Below are 18657 nucleotides of genomic sequence, written 5' to 3'. Positions count from 1 at the left end.
TCCAAAATGGATGACACAGCTAAGGCTGAGCATCCAAGGCTTCAAACAAGGAGATAATGAATCTCTTTATGATGCTTGGGAGAGATACAGAGAGATGCTGAGAAAATGCCCCTCTGAAATATTTTCAGAGTGGGTGCAATTAGACATCTTCTACTATGGACTTACAGAAAAAGCTCAGATTTCTATAGATCACTCAGCTGGTGGATCTATACATATGAGAAAAACAATTGAAGAAGCTCAAGAGCTTATTGATACAGTTGCCAGAAATCAGTATCTGTACCTAAGCAGTGAATCTTCCATGAAAGAAGAAGCTAAAACAGTAACTGTTGAACTCAGTCCTGTAGATCAGGCTAATGAATTCAATCAGCAATTAGACTTTCTAACAAAGCAGCTAGCCGAGTTCAAGGAGATATTACAAGAAACAAGAATGGCTAATATGAATATGGAAGTACAGTTGAAGCAAACAGAAAAGCAACTGTCAAAACAAATAACAGAAGAATGCCAAGCAGTTCAATTAAGAAGTGGGAAAACATTAAATACCTCACTTCAAAGCAGCAGGAAGCCAAGAAATGAACAAATGGCTACTCAAAATCCCTCTGAGGACAATCAGAGCCCAGAGAGGAATAATGCTGGCGCTGAACGCCCAAACCATGCTCATTCCTGGCATTCAACGCCAGAAACAAGCAAGGGTTTGGCGTTGAACGCCCAAAGGGAGCACAGTTCTGGCGTTCAGACGCCAGAAACAGGTAAGGAGCTGGCGTCTAACGCTACTCCAGCTTCCACCCCTGGTATTCAAATGCCAGTAGGGGATCAGACACATACAAGTGCTGATAACAACCCTTCTAAAAAGGCTTCCCAATCCACATCTGTAGGCAATAAACCTGCAGCAACTAAGGTTGAGGAATACAAAGCCAAAATGCCTTATCCTCAAAAACTCCGCCAAGCGGAACAGGATAAGCAATTTGCCCGCTTTGCAGAATACCTCAGGACTCTTGAAATAAAGATTTCGTTTGCAGAGGCACTTGAGCAAATACCCTCTTATGCTAAGTTCATGAAAGAGATCTTAAGTCATAAGAAGGATTGGAGGGAAACTAAAAAAGTTTACCTCACTGAAGAATGCAATGCAGTCATTCTGAAAAGCTTCCCAGAAAAGCTTAAAGATCCCAGGAGCTTTATGATACCATGCATATTAGAGGGTAACTGCACCAAGATAGCTCTATGTGATCTTGGGGCAAGCATCAACCTAATCCCTGCATCCACTATCAGAAAGCTTGGCTTGACTGAAGAGGTCAAACCAACCCGGATCTGTCTTCAACTTGCTGATGGCTCCATTAAATACCCATCAGACATAATTGAGAACATGATTATCAAGGTTGGGCCATTTGCCTTCCCTACTGACTTTGTAGTGCTGAAAATGGAGGAGCACAAGAGTTCAACTCTCATTTTAGGAAGACCATTCCTAGCAACTGGACGAACCCTCATTAACGTCCAAAAAGGGGAGATAACCCTGAGAGTCAATGAGGATGAGTTTAAGTTGAATGTTGTCAAAGCTATGCAACATCCAGACACATCAGATGACTGCCTGGGCGTTGATATTATTGACTCCCTGGTGGAAGAGGTCCATATGACTGAGAGTCTCGAATCAGAGCTAGAGGACATTTTTAAAGATGTTCAGCCTGATCTGGAGGAACCAGAGGAAATAAAAGAACCTCTTAAAACTCCTCAGGAAGAGGAGAAACCTCCTAAACCCGAGCTCAAACCACTACCACCATCCCTGAAATATGCATTTCTGGGAGAAGGTGACACTTTTCCTGTAATCATAAGCTCTGCTTTAGTGCCACAGGAAGAGAAAGCACTAATTCAGGTGCTAAGGACACACAAGACAGCTCTTGGGTAGTCCATAAGTGATCTTAAGGGTGTTAGCCCAGCCAGATGCATGCACAAGATCCTATTGGAGGATGATGCTAAGCCAGTGGTTCAATGACAGAGGCGGCTAAATCCCGCCATGAAGGAGGTGGTGCAGAAAGAGGTCACTAAGTTACTAGAGGCTGGGATTATCTATCCTATTTCTGATAGCCCCTGGGTGAGCCCTGTCCATGTTGTCCCTAAGAAGGGAGGAATGACAGTGGTTTATAATGAAAAGAATGAACTGGTTCCTACAAGAACAGTTACAGGGTGGTGTATGTGTATTGACTACAGAAGGCTCAATACAGCCACCAGGAAGGATCATTTTCCTTTACCATTCATAGACCAGATGCTAGAGAGACTAACAGGTCATGAATATTACTGCTTTTTGGATGGCTATTCAGGTTACAACTAAATTGCAGTAGATCCTCAAGACCAAGAGAAAACAGCATTCATATGTCCTTCTGGAGTGTTTGCCTACAGAAGGATGCCTTTTGGTCTGTGCAATGCACCTGCAACCTTTCTGAGGTGCATGCTCTCTATCTTCTCTGATATGGTAGAGAAGTTTTTGGAAGTCTTCATGGATGACTTTTCAGTATTTGGAGACTCATTCAGCTCCTGCCTTAACCATTTAGCACTTGTTCTGAAAAGATGCCAAGAGACCAACCTAGTTTTAAACTGGGAAAAATGTCACTTTATGGTGACTGAAGAGATTGTCCTTGGGCATAAAATTTCAAACAAGGGAATAGAGGTGGATCAAGCTAAAGTTGAAGTAATTGAAAAATTACCACCACCTGCCAATGTTAAGGCAATCAGAAGCTTTCTGGGGCATGCAAGATTCTATAGGAGGTTTGATGTGTGGAAAATGATCCAACACAAAACTCACCGGCAAGTGTACCGGGTCGCATCAAGTAATAAAACTCACGGGAGTGAGGTCGATCCCACAGGGATTGAAGGATTGAGCAATTTTAGTTTAGTGGTTGATTTAGTCAAGCGAATCAAGTTTTGGTTGAGTGATTTTGTATCCAACAGTAAGTAAATGACAAAAAATGTAAAGGGGGAGGGAAGAATTGCAGAAATTAAAGAGAACTGAAAGTAAAAGAACTGAATCTTAAAGAACAAGAAATTAAATGACTGAAACTTAAAGTGTAAGAAATGTAAATTGCAGTAACTTAAAGTGCAAGAAATATAAATTGCTTGAATGGAAAAGGGATTTGAGGACTGGGTTTTCAGAATTCAAGCAAGGGAAATTAAATTGCAACAATTATCAAAGCAAGAGATGATTTGAGTTCTGTTAGATCTCAAACAGAAAGGGAAATTAAATTGCAGCAGGGGTTCACAGAAGAACCAAAACGAAAATGGGATCTCAGGACTCCAGAGACTAGATAGAAAAGTCTAGATCTCAATTGCCTTCCCAGATCCAAATTCACAAAGCAATTAACAAGAAATTAAAGAGGAAGCAATAAAGGAAATTGGATTCAACTCAATTATGCAGTGAGGTAATCAAAGAGATCTTAAATGGAGATTGAGACAGAAATTCCTCAATTCTTCACACTCAAGATTCAAACAAGAAAAATAAAAATGCTCAAGCAAGAACAAGGAAGAAGAGAGATCAATTCTCCTTCCCAATTCTCTAAAATCTCAGTTCCAAGCTCTCAAAATCAAGTCTAAAGATGTGAAAATTCAAAAATCAAAAGAAAGGTCCTAATTACATCAAACTATCTCCTATTTATACACTTTCTATTCTTGGATTTTGGAATTTGGATGGGCTTTTGATTTGGTGAAGAAATAAATTAAATTGGATTTTTAATCCAATTTTGAGCCCATGAGAAAGTGGCTTCTAAGAGGCTGCCCTACCCTTGTGGAGGGCAGAGCAGGAAATGGTGCGTGCGGCTCATTGCGTGTGTGCTTGGTGTGTGTGATGCATCAGGATGCTGCCCTGCCCTTGTGGAGGGCAGGGCAGAGTTGCCATGGTGCGCCAAGTGCTGCCCGTGCGCGCTGCTGCTGGCCGAGACTCCCTTGGTGCGTGCCAATCTTGTGCGCTGGCCATGCACCACAAAATGCTGCCCTGCCCTTGTGGAGGGCAGGGCAATGTTGCCAATGGTGAAGTTCCAAGTTCGAAACTTGGTGGAGGCACACGCTGCTTCTTTTTCTTTGGTTTTCTTGGCACCAAAGTAATGCTTAATTCCTTGCTTCCTCATGGTGCCGTGTTCGATCCTGGGAGATTGAAAGCAAGCCAATTTTTGCTTGTTTTCATTGTGCTTGAGCGCTACTCCTTTCCTTTTTGTCCTTGGGTTTGAAACCCATAGGAAGCACTAGGAAGCAATTTCTTTTGAATTGTTCTTGGATGAAGCCCGATATTGCTCTTGAGGAGGGCAGGGCAGAGTTTTTGCTCCCTTTGGTCCTTGGCATCAAATTGTGCTCCGCCCTTGTTGTGGGCAGGGCAATGTTGCTTTTCAAGGCTTGGTTCAATATGTTGCTCTCCTGGAGGGCAGTATGCTCTTATGGAGGGCAGTGTTTGCCTCCTCCTTCTTTGTTGCACCACACTTCTCATTTCTTGGCCACACTTCTTAAGCCACGTTTTTCTTCTTTTCTTCCTTTCTTCACCTACAAGAAACCAAAACAACCAATCAAAGTATCTCTAAACTCATAAGGTTTATAATTCATTAAAAATCAATTAATTTTAGCTTAAACCTCATGATTTAGCATCAATTTAATGGTGGTTGTTTGATTTAAAGAAGTTATGCATTTTCAGTCCAAATTGCTTACTTAGGATGCAAGAAAGTGCATAAAGACTAGTAAAACAAGTGAAATTAGCTTGAAAAATGGGTATATGATGACTTGTCATCACAACACCAAACTTAATTCTTGCTTGTCCCCAAGCAAGCATCAAAACTAAGAGAAAATGAAATGAACAAGAAAAGAAAACATATCCTTATTAGGCATATAGCAGAACTTGATTCATGGAGTTTTTTTATGCAGACAATGATAACTCAGTTATTGTTGCTGTTACATAATATACATTTTTCCTCAAAGGCTTACTAAACTTGCTGTTATAAGGTTTGTTATTTCTTTGCTCCCTTGCTAACTTTTCTTTTCTCATGTTGCTTAACAAGCTTATTATTTTTTTGGAGGCTTGGTGTCTAATGTTGCAGTAGTAGCCTTTGGCTTTATTTTTACTCAACATCTTTCCACCACAGACACATGGCTCACTATTTCTTCCTAGGATCATTGATGCCCAGCATCTCTTTGGATAACTAAATGTTCTGTATCTAGGTTGCTCTTTATTGTGGATTTTCAATTGGCCATCCCAAATCAGTTGATCTAAGTGACCGGGTTTTGAAATACCCCTCAGAATTTACTTATCCAAGCATATCCTAGTACAAGAACACCACAGGCATGTGTCCTAGGGTCCAAGCTATTGGTGTCTAGCCTTTATTCTTTGTTTTTCTTGCCACATTGGCTTTTTCTTCTTTCTTTTCTTTCTGTTTTATTTTTGTTCTCAAGGGCTTTTTCTTTACTGATAAGAACCTTTATAACAGCAAGCTAGATCACACTTAAATGAAAATGACATTATGCAGCAATTATTTTATGAGTTATGCATTTAATCAAATACATACACCACCATTAACTTCCATTCTAACTTATGCAACATTGGATATTCACTTTCCAATTCAAACAATTCTCTTTTATTCAAGCATATGGGAAACAAAACAAAATTCAGCTAGGTGATGGATGACAAGCATTATGCAGATTATTTCTCTAGCTACTTATTGAACAAGGACAAGTACAAGAAAATAAAATAAAAAGGAAATAAACAGTGGAGGCATATCATGTTTCAGAAATGCTTCTCCTTATTAGAAGTATGAAAGAAGAGGTATGAAAGAACTTTGCCACCTTCTAATGGTTGTGGCTGCTGCTTGATTCTCCCTTTTTCTTCTTTTTCTTCCCTAGCTTGGAATAGTCTCGGATTTCTTCACCAGGACATCTGGTGCACGAAATTGTGATCACTACTTTCACACAAAACAATCCCCGGTAATGGCTCCAAAGACTTGGTGCACAATACCATGGCATAAGCACAACTTCGCACAACTAACCAGCAAGTGCACTGGGTCGTCCAAGTAATAAACCTTACGCGAGTAAGGGTCGATCCCACGGAGATTGTTGGTATGAAGCAAGCTATGGTCACCTTGTAGATCTCAGTCAGGCAGACTCAAATGGGTATAGTGATAAACGAATAAAGCATAAAGATAAAGATAGGGATACTTATGTATATCATTGGTGAGAGCTTCAGATAAGCGTATGCAGATGCCTTCCCTTCCGTCTCTCTGCTTTCCTACTGTCTTCATCCAATCCTTCTTACTCCTTTCCATGGCAAGCTCATGTAGGGTTTCACCGTTGTCTGTGGCTACCTCCCATCCTCTCAGTGAAAACGTTGCCTATGCTCTGTCACAGCATGGATAATCATCTGTCGGTTCTCGGTCAGGCCGGAATAGAATCCATTGATTCTTTTGCGTCTGTCACTAACGCCCCGCCTGCTAGGAGTTTGAAGCACGTCACAGTCATTCAATCATTGAATCCTACTCAGAATACCACAGACAAGGTTAGACCTTCCGGATTCTCTTGAATGCTGCCATCAGTTCTCGCCTATACCACAAAGACTCTGATCTCACGGAATGGCTGGCTCGTTTGTCAGGCGAGCACTCGGTTGTCAGGCGATCAACCATGCATCGTGTATCAGGAATCCAAGAGATATTCACTAAGCCTCGTATGCTTGTAGAACAAGAGTGGTTGTCAGTCACTTTGTTCATAAGTGAGAATGATGATGAGTGTCACGGATCATCACATTCATCAAGTTGAAGAACAGGTGATATCTTGGAACAAGAACAAGCGGAATTGAATAGAAGAACAATAGTAATTGCATTAATACTCGAGGTACAGCAGAGCTCCACACCTTAATCTATGGTGTGTAGAAACTCCACCGTTGAAAATACATAAGAACAAGGTCTAGGCATGGCCGTGAGGCCAGCCTCCCAGTGATCAAAAGATTCAAAGATCTCAAGATGTCTAATACAATAGTAAGAGGTCCTACTTATAGAAAACTAGTAGCCTAAGGTGTACAAAGATGAGTAAATGACATAAAAATCCACTTCCGGGCCCACTTGGTGTGTGCTTGGGCTGAGCAATGAAGCATTTTCGTGTAGAGACTCTCCTTGGAGTTAAACGCCAGCTTTTATGCCAGTTTGGGCGTTTAACTCCCATTTAGGTGCCAGTTCCGGCGTTTAACGCTGGAATTCCTGAGGGTGACTTTGAACGCCGGTTTGGGCCATCAAATCTTGGGCAAAATATAGACTATCATATATTGCTGGAAAGCCCAGGATGTCTACTTTGAAACGCCGTTAAGAGCGCGCCAATTGGGCTTCTGTAGCTCCAGAAAATCTACTTCGAATGCAGGGAGGTCAGAATCCAACAGCATCTGCAGTCCTTTTGAGTCTCTGGATCAGATTTTTGCTCAGATCCCTCAATTTCAGCCAGAAAATACCTGAAATCACAGAAAAACACACAAACTCATAGTAAAGTCCAGAAAAGTGAATTTTAACTAAAAAATAATAAAAATATACTAAAAACTAACTAAAAGATACTAAAAACATACTGAAAACAATGCTAAAAAGCGTACAAATTATCCGCTCATCACAACACCAAACTTAAATTGTTGCTTGTCCCCAAGCAACTGAAGATCAAATAGGATAAAAAGAAGAGAATATGCAATGAACTCCAAAAACATCTATGAAGATCAGTATTAATTAGATGAGCGGGGCTTTTAGCTTTTTGCCTCTGAATAGTTTTGGCATCTCACTTTATCCTTTGGAATTCAGAATGATTGGCTTCTTTAGGAACTTAGAATCCAGATAGTGTTATTGATTCTCCTAGTTAAGTATGATGATTCTTGAACACAGCTACTTCATGAGTCTTGGCCGTGGCCCAAAGCACTCTATCTTCCAGTATTACCACCGGATACATACATGCCACAGACACATAATTGGGTGAACCTTTTCAGATTGTGACTCAGCTTTGCTAGAGTCCCCAATTAGAGGTGTCTAGGGTTCTTAAGCACACTCTTTTTGCCTTGGATCACAACTTTATTTCTTTCTTTTTCTTTCTTTTTCTCTTTCCCTTTTTTTCGTTTTTCTCCTTCCCTTTTTTCGTTTTTTTCTCCTTTTTTTTTGTATTCATTGCTTTTTTTTGCTTCAAGAATCATTTTTATGATTTTTCAGATCCTCAGTAACATGTCTCCTTTTTCATCATTCTTTCAAGAGCCAACATTCATGAACCACAAATTCAAAAGACATATGCACTGTTCAAGCATACATTCATAGAGCAAAAGTGTTGCCACCACATCAAAATAATTAAACTGTTATAAAATTCAAAATTCATGCAATTCGTTTCTTTTTCAATTAAGAACAATCTCTAACTAAGGTGATGGATTCATAGGACATTCATAACTTTAAGGCATAGACACTAAGACACTAATGATCACAAGACACAAACATGGACAAACATAAAGCACTAAAATTCGAAAAACAGAAAATTAAAGAACAAGGAGATTAAAGAACGGGTCCACCTTAGTGATGGCGGCTTGTTCTTCCTCTTGAAGGTCTTATGGAGTGCTTGAGCTCCTCAATGTCTCTTCCTTGTCTTTGTTGCTCCTCTCTCATGATTCTTTGATCTTCTCTAATTTCATGGAGGAGAATGGAGTGTTCTTGGTGCTCCACCCTTAGTTGTCCCATGTTGGAACTCAATTCTCCTAGGGAGGTGTTTAGTTGCTCCCAATAGTCTTGTGGAGGAAAGTGCATCCCTTGAGGTATCTCAGGGATCTCATGATGAGAGGGATCTCTTGTTTGCTCCATCCTTTTCTTAGTGATGGGCTTGTCCTCATCAATGGGGGTGTCTCCTTCTATGTCAACTCCTACTGAATAACAGAGGTGACATATGAGATGAGGAAAGGCTAACCTTGCCAAGGTGGAAGACTTGTCCGCCACCTTGTAGAGTTCTTGAGCTATGACCTCATGAACTTCCACTTCTTCTCCAATCATGATGCTATGAATCATGATGGCCCGGTCTAGAGTAACTTCGGACCGGTTGCTAGTGGGAATGATTGAGTGTTGAATAAACTCCAACCATCCTCTAGCCATGGGCTTGAGGTCATGCCTTCTCAATTGAACCGGCTTCCCTCTTGAATCTCTCTTCCATTGTGCGCCCTCTTCACATATGACTGTGAGGACTTGGTCCAACCTTTGATCAAAGTTGACCCTTCTAGTGTAAGGATGTTCATCTCCTTGCATCATGGGCAAGTTGAATGCTAACCTTACATTTTCCGGACTAAAATCCAAGTATTTCCCCCGAACCATAGTAAGATAATTCTTTGGATCCGGGTTCACACTTTGATCATGGTTCTTGGTGATCCATGCATTGGCATAGAACTCTTGAACCATCAAGATTCCGACTTGTTGAATGGGGTTGGTAAGCACTTCCCAACCTCTTTTTCGGATCTCATGGCGGATCTCCGGATATTCACCCTTTTTGAGTGAAAAGGGGACCTCGGGGATCACCTTCTTCAAGGCCACAACTTCATAGAAGTGGTCTTGATGCACCCTTGAGATGAATCTATCCATCTCCCATGACTCGGAGGTGAAAGCTTTTGCCTTCCCTTTCCTCTTTCTAGAGGTTTCTCCGGCCTTGGATGCCATAAATGGTTATGGAAAAACAAAAAAGCAACGCTTTTACCACACCAAACTTAAAAGGTTTGCTCGTCCTCGAGCAAAAGAAGAAAGAAGAGGGTAGAAGAAGAAGAAATGAGGAAGAAGGGAGTGGCTTATGTATTCGGCCAAGGAGGGGGAGAAGTGGTGTTTAGGTTGTGTGAAAATGAAGGAGTGAAGAAGGGTATTTATAGGAGAGAGGGGGGATAGGGTTCGGCCATTATGGGTGGGTTTGGGAGGGAAAGTGGTTTAAATTTGAAGGGTGAGGTAGGTGGGGTTTTATGAAGGATGGACGTGAGTGGTGAAGAGAAAGATGGGAGTTGATAGGTGAATGGTTTTTGGGGAAGAGGTATTGAGGTGATTGGTGAATGGGTGAAGAAGAGGAGAAAGAGTGGTGGGTTGGTGGGGATCCTGTGGGGTCCACAGATCCTGTGGTGTCAAGGAAAAGTCATCCCTGCACCAATTGGCTTTCATAATCACGTTTTGAGCCATTTCTGGCGTTAAACGCCGGGCTGATGCCCATTCCTGGCGTTTAACGCCAGGTTCTTGCCCTTTTCTGGCATTTAACGCCAGTCTGGTGCCCCTTTCTGGCGTTAAACGCCCAGAATGGTGCCAGACTGGGCGTTAAACGCCCAACTGCTAGCCTCACTGGCATTTAAACGCCAGTGGGTTCTTCCTCCAGGGTGTGCTGTTTTTCTTCCTGTTTTTCATTCTGTTTTTGCTTTTTCAATTGATTTTGTGTCTTCTTATGATCATCAACCTACAAAAAAAAAATAAAATAACAAAAGAAAATAGATAAAATATAAGATTGGGTTGCCTCCCAACAAGCGCTTCTTTAATGTCAGTAGCTTGACAGAGGGCTCTCATGGAGCCTCACAGATACTCAGAGCAATGTTGGAACCTTCCAACACCAAACTTAGAGTTTGAATGTGGGGGTTCAACACCAAACTTAGAGTTTGGTTGTGGCCTCCCAACACCAAACTTAGAGTTTGACTGTGGGGGCTCTGCTTGACTCTGATTTGAGAGAAGCTCTTCATGCTTCCTCTCCATGGTGACAGAGGGGTATCCTTGAGCCTTAAACACAAAGGATTCTTCATTCACTTGAATGACCAGTTCACCTCTATCAACATCAATCACAGCCTTGGCTGTGGCTAGGAAGGGTCTGCCAAGGATGATGGTTTCATCCATGCACTTCCCAGTCTCTAGGACTATGAAATCAGCAGGGATGTGATGGTCTTCAATCTTCACCAAAACATCCTCTACAAGTCCATAAGCTTGTTTTCTTGAGTTGTCTGTCATCTCTAGTGAGATTCTTGCAGCTTGTACCTCAAAGATCCCTAGCTTCTCCATTACAGAGAGAGGCATGAGGTTTACACTTGACCCTAAGTCACACAGCGCCTTCTTGAAGGTCATGGTGCCTATGGTACAAGGTACTAAAAACTTCCCAGGATCTTGTCTCTTTTGAGGTAATTTCTGCCTAGACAAGTCATCCAGTTCTTTGGTGAGCAAAGGAGGTTCATCTTCCCAAGTCTCATTTCCAAATAACTTGTCATTTAGCCTCATGATTGCTCCAAGGTATTTAGCAACTTGCTCTTCAGTGACATACTCATCCTCTTCAGAGGAAGAATACTCATCAGAGCTCATGAAAGGCAGAAGTAAGTCCAATGGAATCTCTATGGTCTCATTTTGAGCCTCAAATTCCCATGGTTCCTCATTGGGGAACTCTGTGGAGGCTAGTGCACGCCCATTGAGGTCTTCCTCAGTGGCGTTCACTTCCTCTCCTTCCTCTCCAAATTCGGCCATGTTGATGGCCTTGCACTCTCCTTTTGGATTTTCTTCTGTATTGCTTGGAAGAGTACTTGGAGGGAGTTCAGTAACTTTCTTGCTCAGCTGTCCCACTTGTGCCTCCAAATTCCTAATGGAGGACCTTGTTTCAGTCATGAAACTTTGAGTGGTTTTGATTAGATCAGAGACCATGGTTGCTAAGTCAGAGGGGTTCTGCTTAGAATTCTCTGTCTGTTGCTGAGAAGATGATGGAAAAGGCTTGCCATTGCTAAACCTGTTTCTTCCACCATTATTGTTATTGAAACCTTGTTGAGGTCTCTCTTGATTCTTCCATGAGAAATTTGGGTGATTTCTCCATGAAGAATTATAGGTGTTTCCATAGGGTTCTCCTAGGTAATTCACCTCTTCCATTGAAGGTTTCTCAGGATCATAAGCTTCTTCTTCAGATGAAGCATCCTTAGTACTGCTTGGTGCATTTTGCATTCCAGACAGACTTTGAGAAATCAAATTGACTTGTTGAGTCAATATCTTGTTCTGAGCCAAAATGGCATTCAGAGTATCAATCTCAAGAACTCCTTTCTTCTGACTTGTCCCATTGTTTACAGGATTTCTTTCAGAAGTGTACATGAATTGGTTATTTGCAACCATTTCAATGAGCTCTTGAGCCTCTGTAGGCATCTTCTTCAGATGAAGAGATCCTCCAGCAGAGCTATCCAAAGAAATCTTGGATAGTTCAGAGAGACCATCATAGAAAATACCTATGATGCTCCATTCAGAAAGCATGTCTGAGGGACACTTTCTGATTAATTGTTTGTATCTTTCCCAAGCTTCATAAAGGGATTCACCATCCTTCTGTCTGAAGGTTTGGACTTCCACTCTAAGCTTACTCAATTTTTGAGGTGGAAAGAAATTTTGCCAAAAAGGCATTGACTAGCTTTTCCCAAGAGTCCAGGCTTTCTTTAGGTTGTGAGTCCAACCATATTCTAGCTCTATCTCTTACAGTAAAAGGGAATAGCATCAGTCTGTAGACCTCAGGGTCAACCCCATTAGTCTTGACTGTGTCACAGATTTGCAAGAACTCAGCTAAAAACTGATGAGGATCTTCCAATGGAAGTCCATGGAACTTGCAATTCTGTTGCATTAGAGAAACTAATTGAGGCTTAAGCTCAAAGTTGTTTGCTCCAATGGCAGGGATAGAGATGTGATGCCAAGGCATCTTAGGCTAGTTTCACTAGCATTTTTCTGTTAGTTTTAGTTGTTTTATGCATTTTCTTGAGCTTAAAGTAACCAAGAATGGTTAAATGAACAACAAAGTAATGAATCATCCAAGCAGTATAATTTTGATGCAAATTCCATGAGTTTTAGTTACATTACTTGAATGCTATGAATGGAAGATTTCTCATGAAATTTTGCAAGACTTTGATGCAATTGTTTGGATGATTTCAGGGAAGAAGAGGCTAGGCAAAGAAGCAACAAAATCAATAAAGGAAGCTTGAAGATCACATGTGCCAAGCCATATAATGCTGAAACTGGCGTTTAACCTCCAGTTTAACCTTAAACTGGAAGTTAAACGCCAGAACAAGAAATGCACCAAAGCTGAAAGTGGCGTTTAACCTTCAGTTTAAGGTTAAACTGAAGGTTAAACGCCAGAATCATGAAAGCTGAGAAAAGAGGAAACTGGCGTTTAACCTCCAGTTTAACCTTAAACTGAAGGTTAAACGCCAGAATGAGAATGGCACAAAGGGAGCATTTCCACGTTTAACCTCCAGTTTAACCTCAAACTGGAGGTTAAACGTGTTCGAACCACATTATGCACCAGGAAGCCATTTCCACGTTTAAGCTCCAGTTTGACCTCAAACTGGAGCTTAAACGTGTTCGACATTCACACTCCTGGGCTACCTTCTTCATTCCCACGTTTAAGCTCCAGTTTGACCTCAAACTGGAGCTTAAACGTGTTCGGCGTTTTTGCTCCTCCAGGGTTGCCTTCTCATTTCCACGTTTAAGCTCCAGTTTGACCTCAAACTGGAGCTTAAACGTGTTCGACCAGAATTGTCTCCAGGGTTGCAATCTTCATTTCCACGTTTAAGCTTCAGTTTAACCTTAAACTGAAGCTTAAACGTGTTCGATTAATTACCCTCCTGGGTTGCTTTCTTCCAATTCCACGTTTAAGTTTCAGTTTAACCTTAAACTGAAACTTAAACTTCAACTTAAACGCCACCTTTTGAAAGGGTTTCTGGGCCAAATATATTGAAGTTTAAGTTAGCATTTGAGCACAATTATTAACTTAAACGTATTATGGTATGAAACCCAATTGAATATCATGGTTTATGGGATTGGGCTAGAAGAATTGATGAGTCTGGAGCATCCATTTGTTGAGTCTTGTGTCATTACTTGTTTATCACTAAGTTTGCTCAATGAATGTTACAGATTTGAATCACAGCCTCATCAGGATTATGGACCATAAACCCAAAAGCAAAAGGAATTCAGGGAAAGGCCTCAAAGCCCAAGAAACACAACAGAAGCTCAATTTAGAAAGTGTATAAATAGGATAGAATTTAAGTTAGTTGACACTTTTTACACTTCGAAACTTTTTTTTCATCTTTTGTAATTGAATTCAGAGCTATGACTCACTAAACCCCTTTCATTGGGTTAGGGAGCTCTATTGTAATTCAATGAATCAATAATAGTTTTATCTTCTTCTTCAATCTTTTCTCTTGAATTTTGTTAGAAAGCTTCTCGATCTAACTCCATTGGGTAGTTGTCTTGGGAAAGAAACTACCCATAATTGGAATCCTTCGGAACCTTGGGAAAGGAATGATGGATTCATGCTAGAGAAGTTTTCTCACAGTGAATTGAATTGGGGTTTGGATGGATATTGTGACATGTAATCCTACCAAATTGTGGTTCATGAAACTGTGTGGTATAATCAGTGATCGAGCATCATCTCTTCTTATGAACATTTAAACCAAGGAATTGGGAATTTGTTTGTTTTTAGAGAGAATTGGTGAGCCAAGGGATTGGGATCCAATCATATAAGATTGCCAAGCAAAATTCAATGAATGCATTGGTTGAGGAAGAGATAAAAATGTTTTGATTCGGAGATCTCAATATCTCCTAACACCCAATGAACTCCCCATTTCTGATCTACACTTTCTTTTACATTCTGCCATTAATTTCATGCAATCACCCCCATCCCTTTTGATTTCAGCAATTTACTTTCTCGCACCTTAATTCTCGCAATTTAAGTTATGCAATTTCAATTCCTTGCAATTTACGTTTCCTGCCACATTTACTTTATGCAATTCACATCCAAAAGTTGATTCCGCTCAACTAATCAAACTTCTAATTCGAATTGCTCATTCAACCAATCCTTGTGGGATTCGACCTCACTCTATTGTGAGTTTTTACTTGACGATAACCGGTGCACTTGCCGGAAGGAATTTTGCCGTTTGTGCAATTTCCTAAAATCGTAGCATAACAAGTTTATGCTCATCAAGATGCTTCTCCCATAGAAGTCGGGAGTAGGTGCAGTAAAGTCACCCAGCACCTTCCTTGCATTGTTGGCATTGTTGTTGTTTTCGGCTGCCATAGGTTCTTCTTCTTTGAAGAATTCGGTCAGGTCCTCAACGGAGAGTTGTGCCTTAGCTTCTCTTAGCTTTCGCTTCAAGGTCCTTTCAGGTTCAGGGTCAGCTTCAACAAGAATGCCTTTGTCTCTGCTCCTGTTCATATGAAAGAGAAGAGAACAAGAAAATGTGGAATCCTCTATGTCACAGTATAGAGATTCCTTGAGGTGTCAGAGGAGAAGAAAAGTAGAAGACAGAAGTAGAAAATTCGAACTTATCAAAGAAGATGGGGTTCGAATTTTGCATTAAGGAATAGTGTTAGTCCATAAATAGAAGGATGTGAGAAGAAGGGAAGTAATTTTCGAAAATTAAGTAAAAAATTTTGAAAACATTTTTGAAAAACACTACTTAAATTTCGAAAATAAGAGTGGGAAAGAAATTAAATAATTTTTGAAAAAGATTTTGAAATTAGAAGTTAAAAAGATTTGATTGAAAACTATTTTGAAAAAGATGTGATTAAAAGGATATGATTGGTTTTAAAAAAGATGTGATTGAGAAGATATGATTTGAAAAACATTTTAAAAAAAAGATTTGATTTTAAAATTAATGACTTGCTTGACAAGAAAAGATATGATTCAAAAATTAAACCTTCCTCAACAGAAAAGGCAACATACTTGAAATTTTGAATCAAATCATTAATTGTTAGCAAGTCTCTTTGAAAAAGGAAAGAAATTGATTTTGAAAACATTTGATTGAAAAGATATGATTTGAAAAAGATTTGATTTTGAAAAACTTTGAAAACTTGAAAAAATTGATTTTGAAAACAAAATCTTCCCCCTTGTGCCATCCTGGCGTTAAACGCCCAGAATGGTATCCATTCTGGCGTTTAACGCCCAAAATGCTACCTTTTTGGGCGTTAAACGCCCAACCAGGTACCCTGGCTGGCGTTTAAACGCCAGTCTGTCCTTCTTCACTGGGCGTTTTGAACGCCCAGCTTTTTCTGTGTAATTCCTCTGCTGCATGTTCTGAATCTTCAGTCCCCTGTACTATTGACTTGAAAATAGAACCAAGATCAAATAAACAAGGCATGCAAGACACCAAACTTAAAATTAGACACTAGACTCAAGCAAGAAACATAAAGTATTTTTGGTTTTTTTTAAATTTTTTTTTTGTGCTTTTTTCGAAAATTATATGGAAACAGAAAATAAAGGTTTCAGAATTCTCAATTTGAATTTCCAGGAATCATTGCAATGCTAGTCTAAGACTCCGGTCCAGGAATTAGACATGGCTTCACAGCCAGCCAAGCTTTCAAAGAAAGCTTCGGTCCAAAACACTAGACATGGCCAATGGCCAGCCAAGCCTTAGCAGATCATTGCTCCAATAGCAAGATTGATAGAGATCAACAAGCTATTGTGATGATTAGTTGAAACCTCGGTCCAATAAGATTAGACATGGCTTCTCAGCTAGCCAGATTTCAACAGATCATCATGAAACACTAGAATTCATTTTTAAGAACTCTGAAAAAAAAATACCTAATCTAAGCAACAAGATGAACCGTCAGTTGTCCATACTCAAGAACAATCCCCGGCAACGGTGCCAAAAACTTGGTGCACGAAATTGTGATCACTACTTTCACACAAAACAATCCCCGATAATGGCTCCAAAGACTTGGTGCACAATACCATGGCATAAGCACAACTTCGCACAACTAACCAGCAAGTGCACTGGGTCGTCCAAGTAATAAACCTTACGCGAGTAAGGGTCGATCCCACGGAGATTGTTGGTATGAAGCAAGCTATGGTCACCTTGTAGATCTCAGTCAGGCAGACTCAAATGGGTATAGTGATAAACGAATAAAGCATAAAGATAAAGATAGGGATACTTATGTATATCATTGGTGAGAGCTTCAGATAAGCGTATGCAGATGCCTTCCCTTCCGTCTCTCTGCTTTCCTACTGTCTTCATCCAATCCTTCTTACTCCTTTCCATGGCAAGCTCATGTAGGGTTTCACCGTTGTCAGTGGCTACCTCCCATCCTCTCAGTGAAAACGTTGCCTATGCTCTGTCACAGCATGGATAATCATCTGTCGGTTCTCGGTCAGGCCGGAATAGAATCCATTGATTCTTTTGCGTCTGTCACTAACGCCCCGCCTGCTAGGAGTTTGAAGCACGTCACAGTCATTCAATCATTGAATCCTACTCAGAATACCACAGACAAGGTTAGACCTTCCGGATTCTCTTGAATGCTGCCATCAGTTCTCGCCTATACCACGAAGACTCTGATCTCACGGAATGGCTGGCTCGTTTGTCAGGCGAGCACTCGGTTGTCAGGCGATCAACCATGCATCGTGTATCAGGAATCAAAGAGATATTCACTAAGCCTCGTATGCTTGTAGAACAAGAGTGGTTGTCAGTCACTTTGTTCATAAGTGAGAATGATGATGAGTGTCACGGATCATCACATTCATCAAGTTGAAGAACAGGTGATATCTTGGAACAAGAACAAGCGGAATTGAATAGAAGAACAATAGTAATTGCATTAATACTCGAGGTACAGCAGAGCTCCACACCTTAATCTATGGTGTGTAGAAACTCCACCGTTGAAAATACATAAGAACAAGGTCTAGGCATGGCCGTGAGGCCAGCCTCTCAGTGATCAAAAGATTCAAAGATCTCAAGATGTCTAATACAATAGTAAGAGGTCCTACTTATAGAAAACTAGTAGCCTAAGCTGTACAAAGATGAGTAAATGACATAAAAATCCACTTCCGGGCCCACTTGGTGTGTGCTTGGGCTGAGCAATGAAGCATTTTCGTGTAGAGACTCTCCTTGGAGTTAAACGCCAGCTTTTATGCCAGTTTGGGCGTTTAACTCCCATTTAGGTGCCAGTTCCGGCGTTTAACGCTGGAATTCCTGAGGGTGACTTTGAACGCCGGTTTGGGCCATCAAATCTTGGGCAAAATATGGACTATCATATATTGCTGGAAAGCCCAGGATGTCTACTTTCCAACGCCGTTGAGAGCGCGCCAATTGGGCTTCTGTAGCTCCAGAAAATTTACTTCGAGTGCAGGGAGGTCAGAATCCAACAACATCTGCAGTCCTTTTGAGTCTCTGGATCAGATTTTTGCTCAGATCCCTCAATTTCAGCCAGAAAATACCTGAAATCACAGAAAAACACACAAACTCATAGTAAAGTCCAGAAAAGTGAATTTTAACTAAAAACTAATAAAAATATACTAAAAACTAACTAAAAGATACTAAAAACATACTAAAAACAATGCTAAAAAGCGTACAAATTATCCGCTCATCAACATCTTCTATCCCAGACAGAATCTAAGAGTCCTGAGAGCCCAACTTCTTCCAATCTGTTAAATGTTACCTCCGTATAGTGATGAGACCTTGCTTGTTGCTTGGCTCCAAATTCAGGGCATTGCTCAAATGGCTTGATCTGTGGATTGAGTGTTGGCAAATTATGGGTCAGGTACTCCAACCTTGCTTGTATGTTTTCATCACTCTCCATTCTTTGCGCATATCTAACTTCTCCCATGGTGTGATGAACATTCTTCCATTGATACAGGTTGTGACTATATTCCCCTGCTTTAGCTTGACTAAAGTACAGCTTATCATATGATTCTTTGAATTCTTTG

The 18657-nt window shown here is 40.6% G+C and overlaps 1 non-coding gene across 1 annotated transcript; it reads left to right on the top strand.

Annotated features, from left to right (window-relative positions):
- The first annotated feature begins 12224 nt into the window (after nucleotides 1-12224).
- On the top strand, nucleotides 12225-12332 carry LOC130938060 (small nucleolar RNA R71). The gene has a single exon (XR_009069242.1). It is a non-coding gene; the product is annotated as a small nucleolar RNA R71 (small nucleolar RNA).
- The last annotated feature ends 6325 nt before the right edge of the window (nucleotides 12333-18657 follow it).

This window comes from Arachis stenosperma, chromosome 6 (assembly GCF_014773155.1).
Source record: "Arachis stenosperma cultivar V10309 chromosome 6, arast.V10309.gnm1.PFL2, whole genome shotgun sequence".
Taxonomy (NCBI): domain Eukaryota; kingdom Viridiplantae; phylum Streptophyta; class Magnoliopsida; order Fabales; family Fabaceae; genus Arachis; species Arachis stenosperma.
Note: the sequence above shows the minus strand (reverse complement) of the source record. Positions and strands in the feature narration are given on the sequence as shown.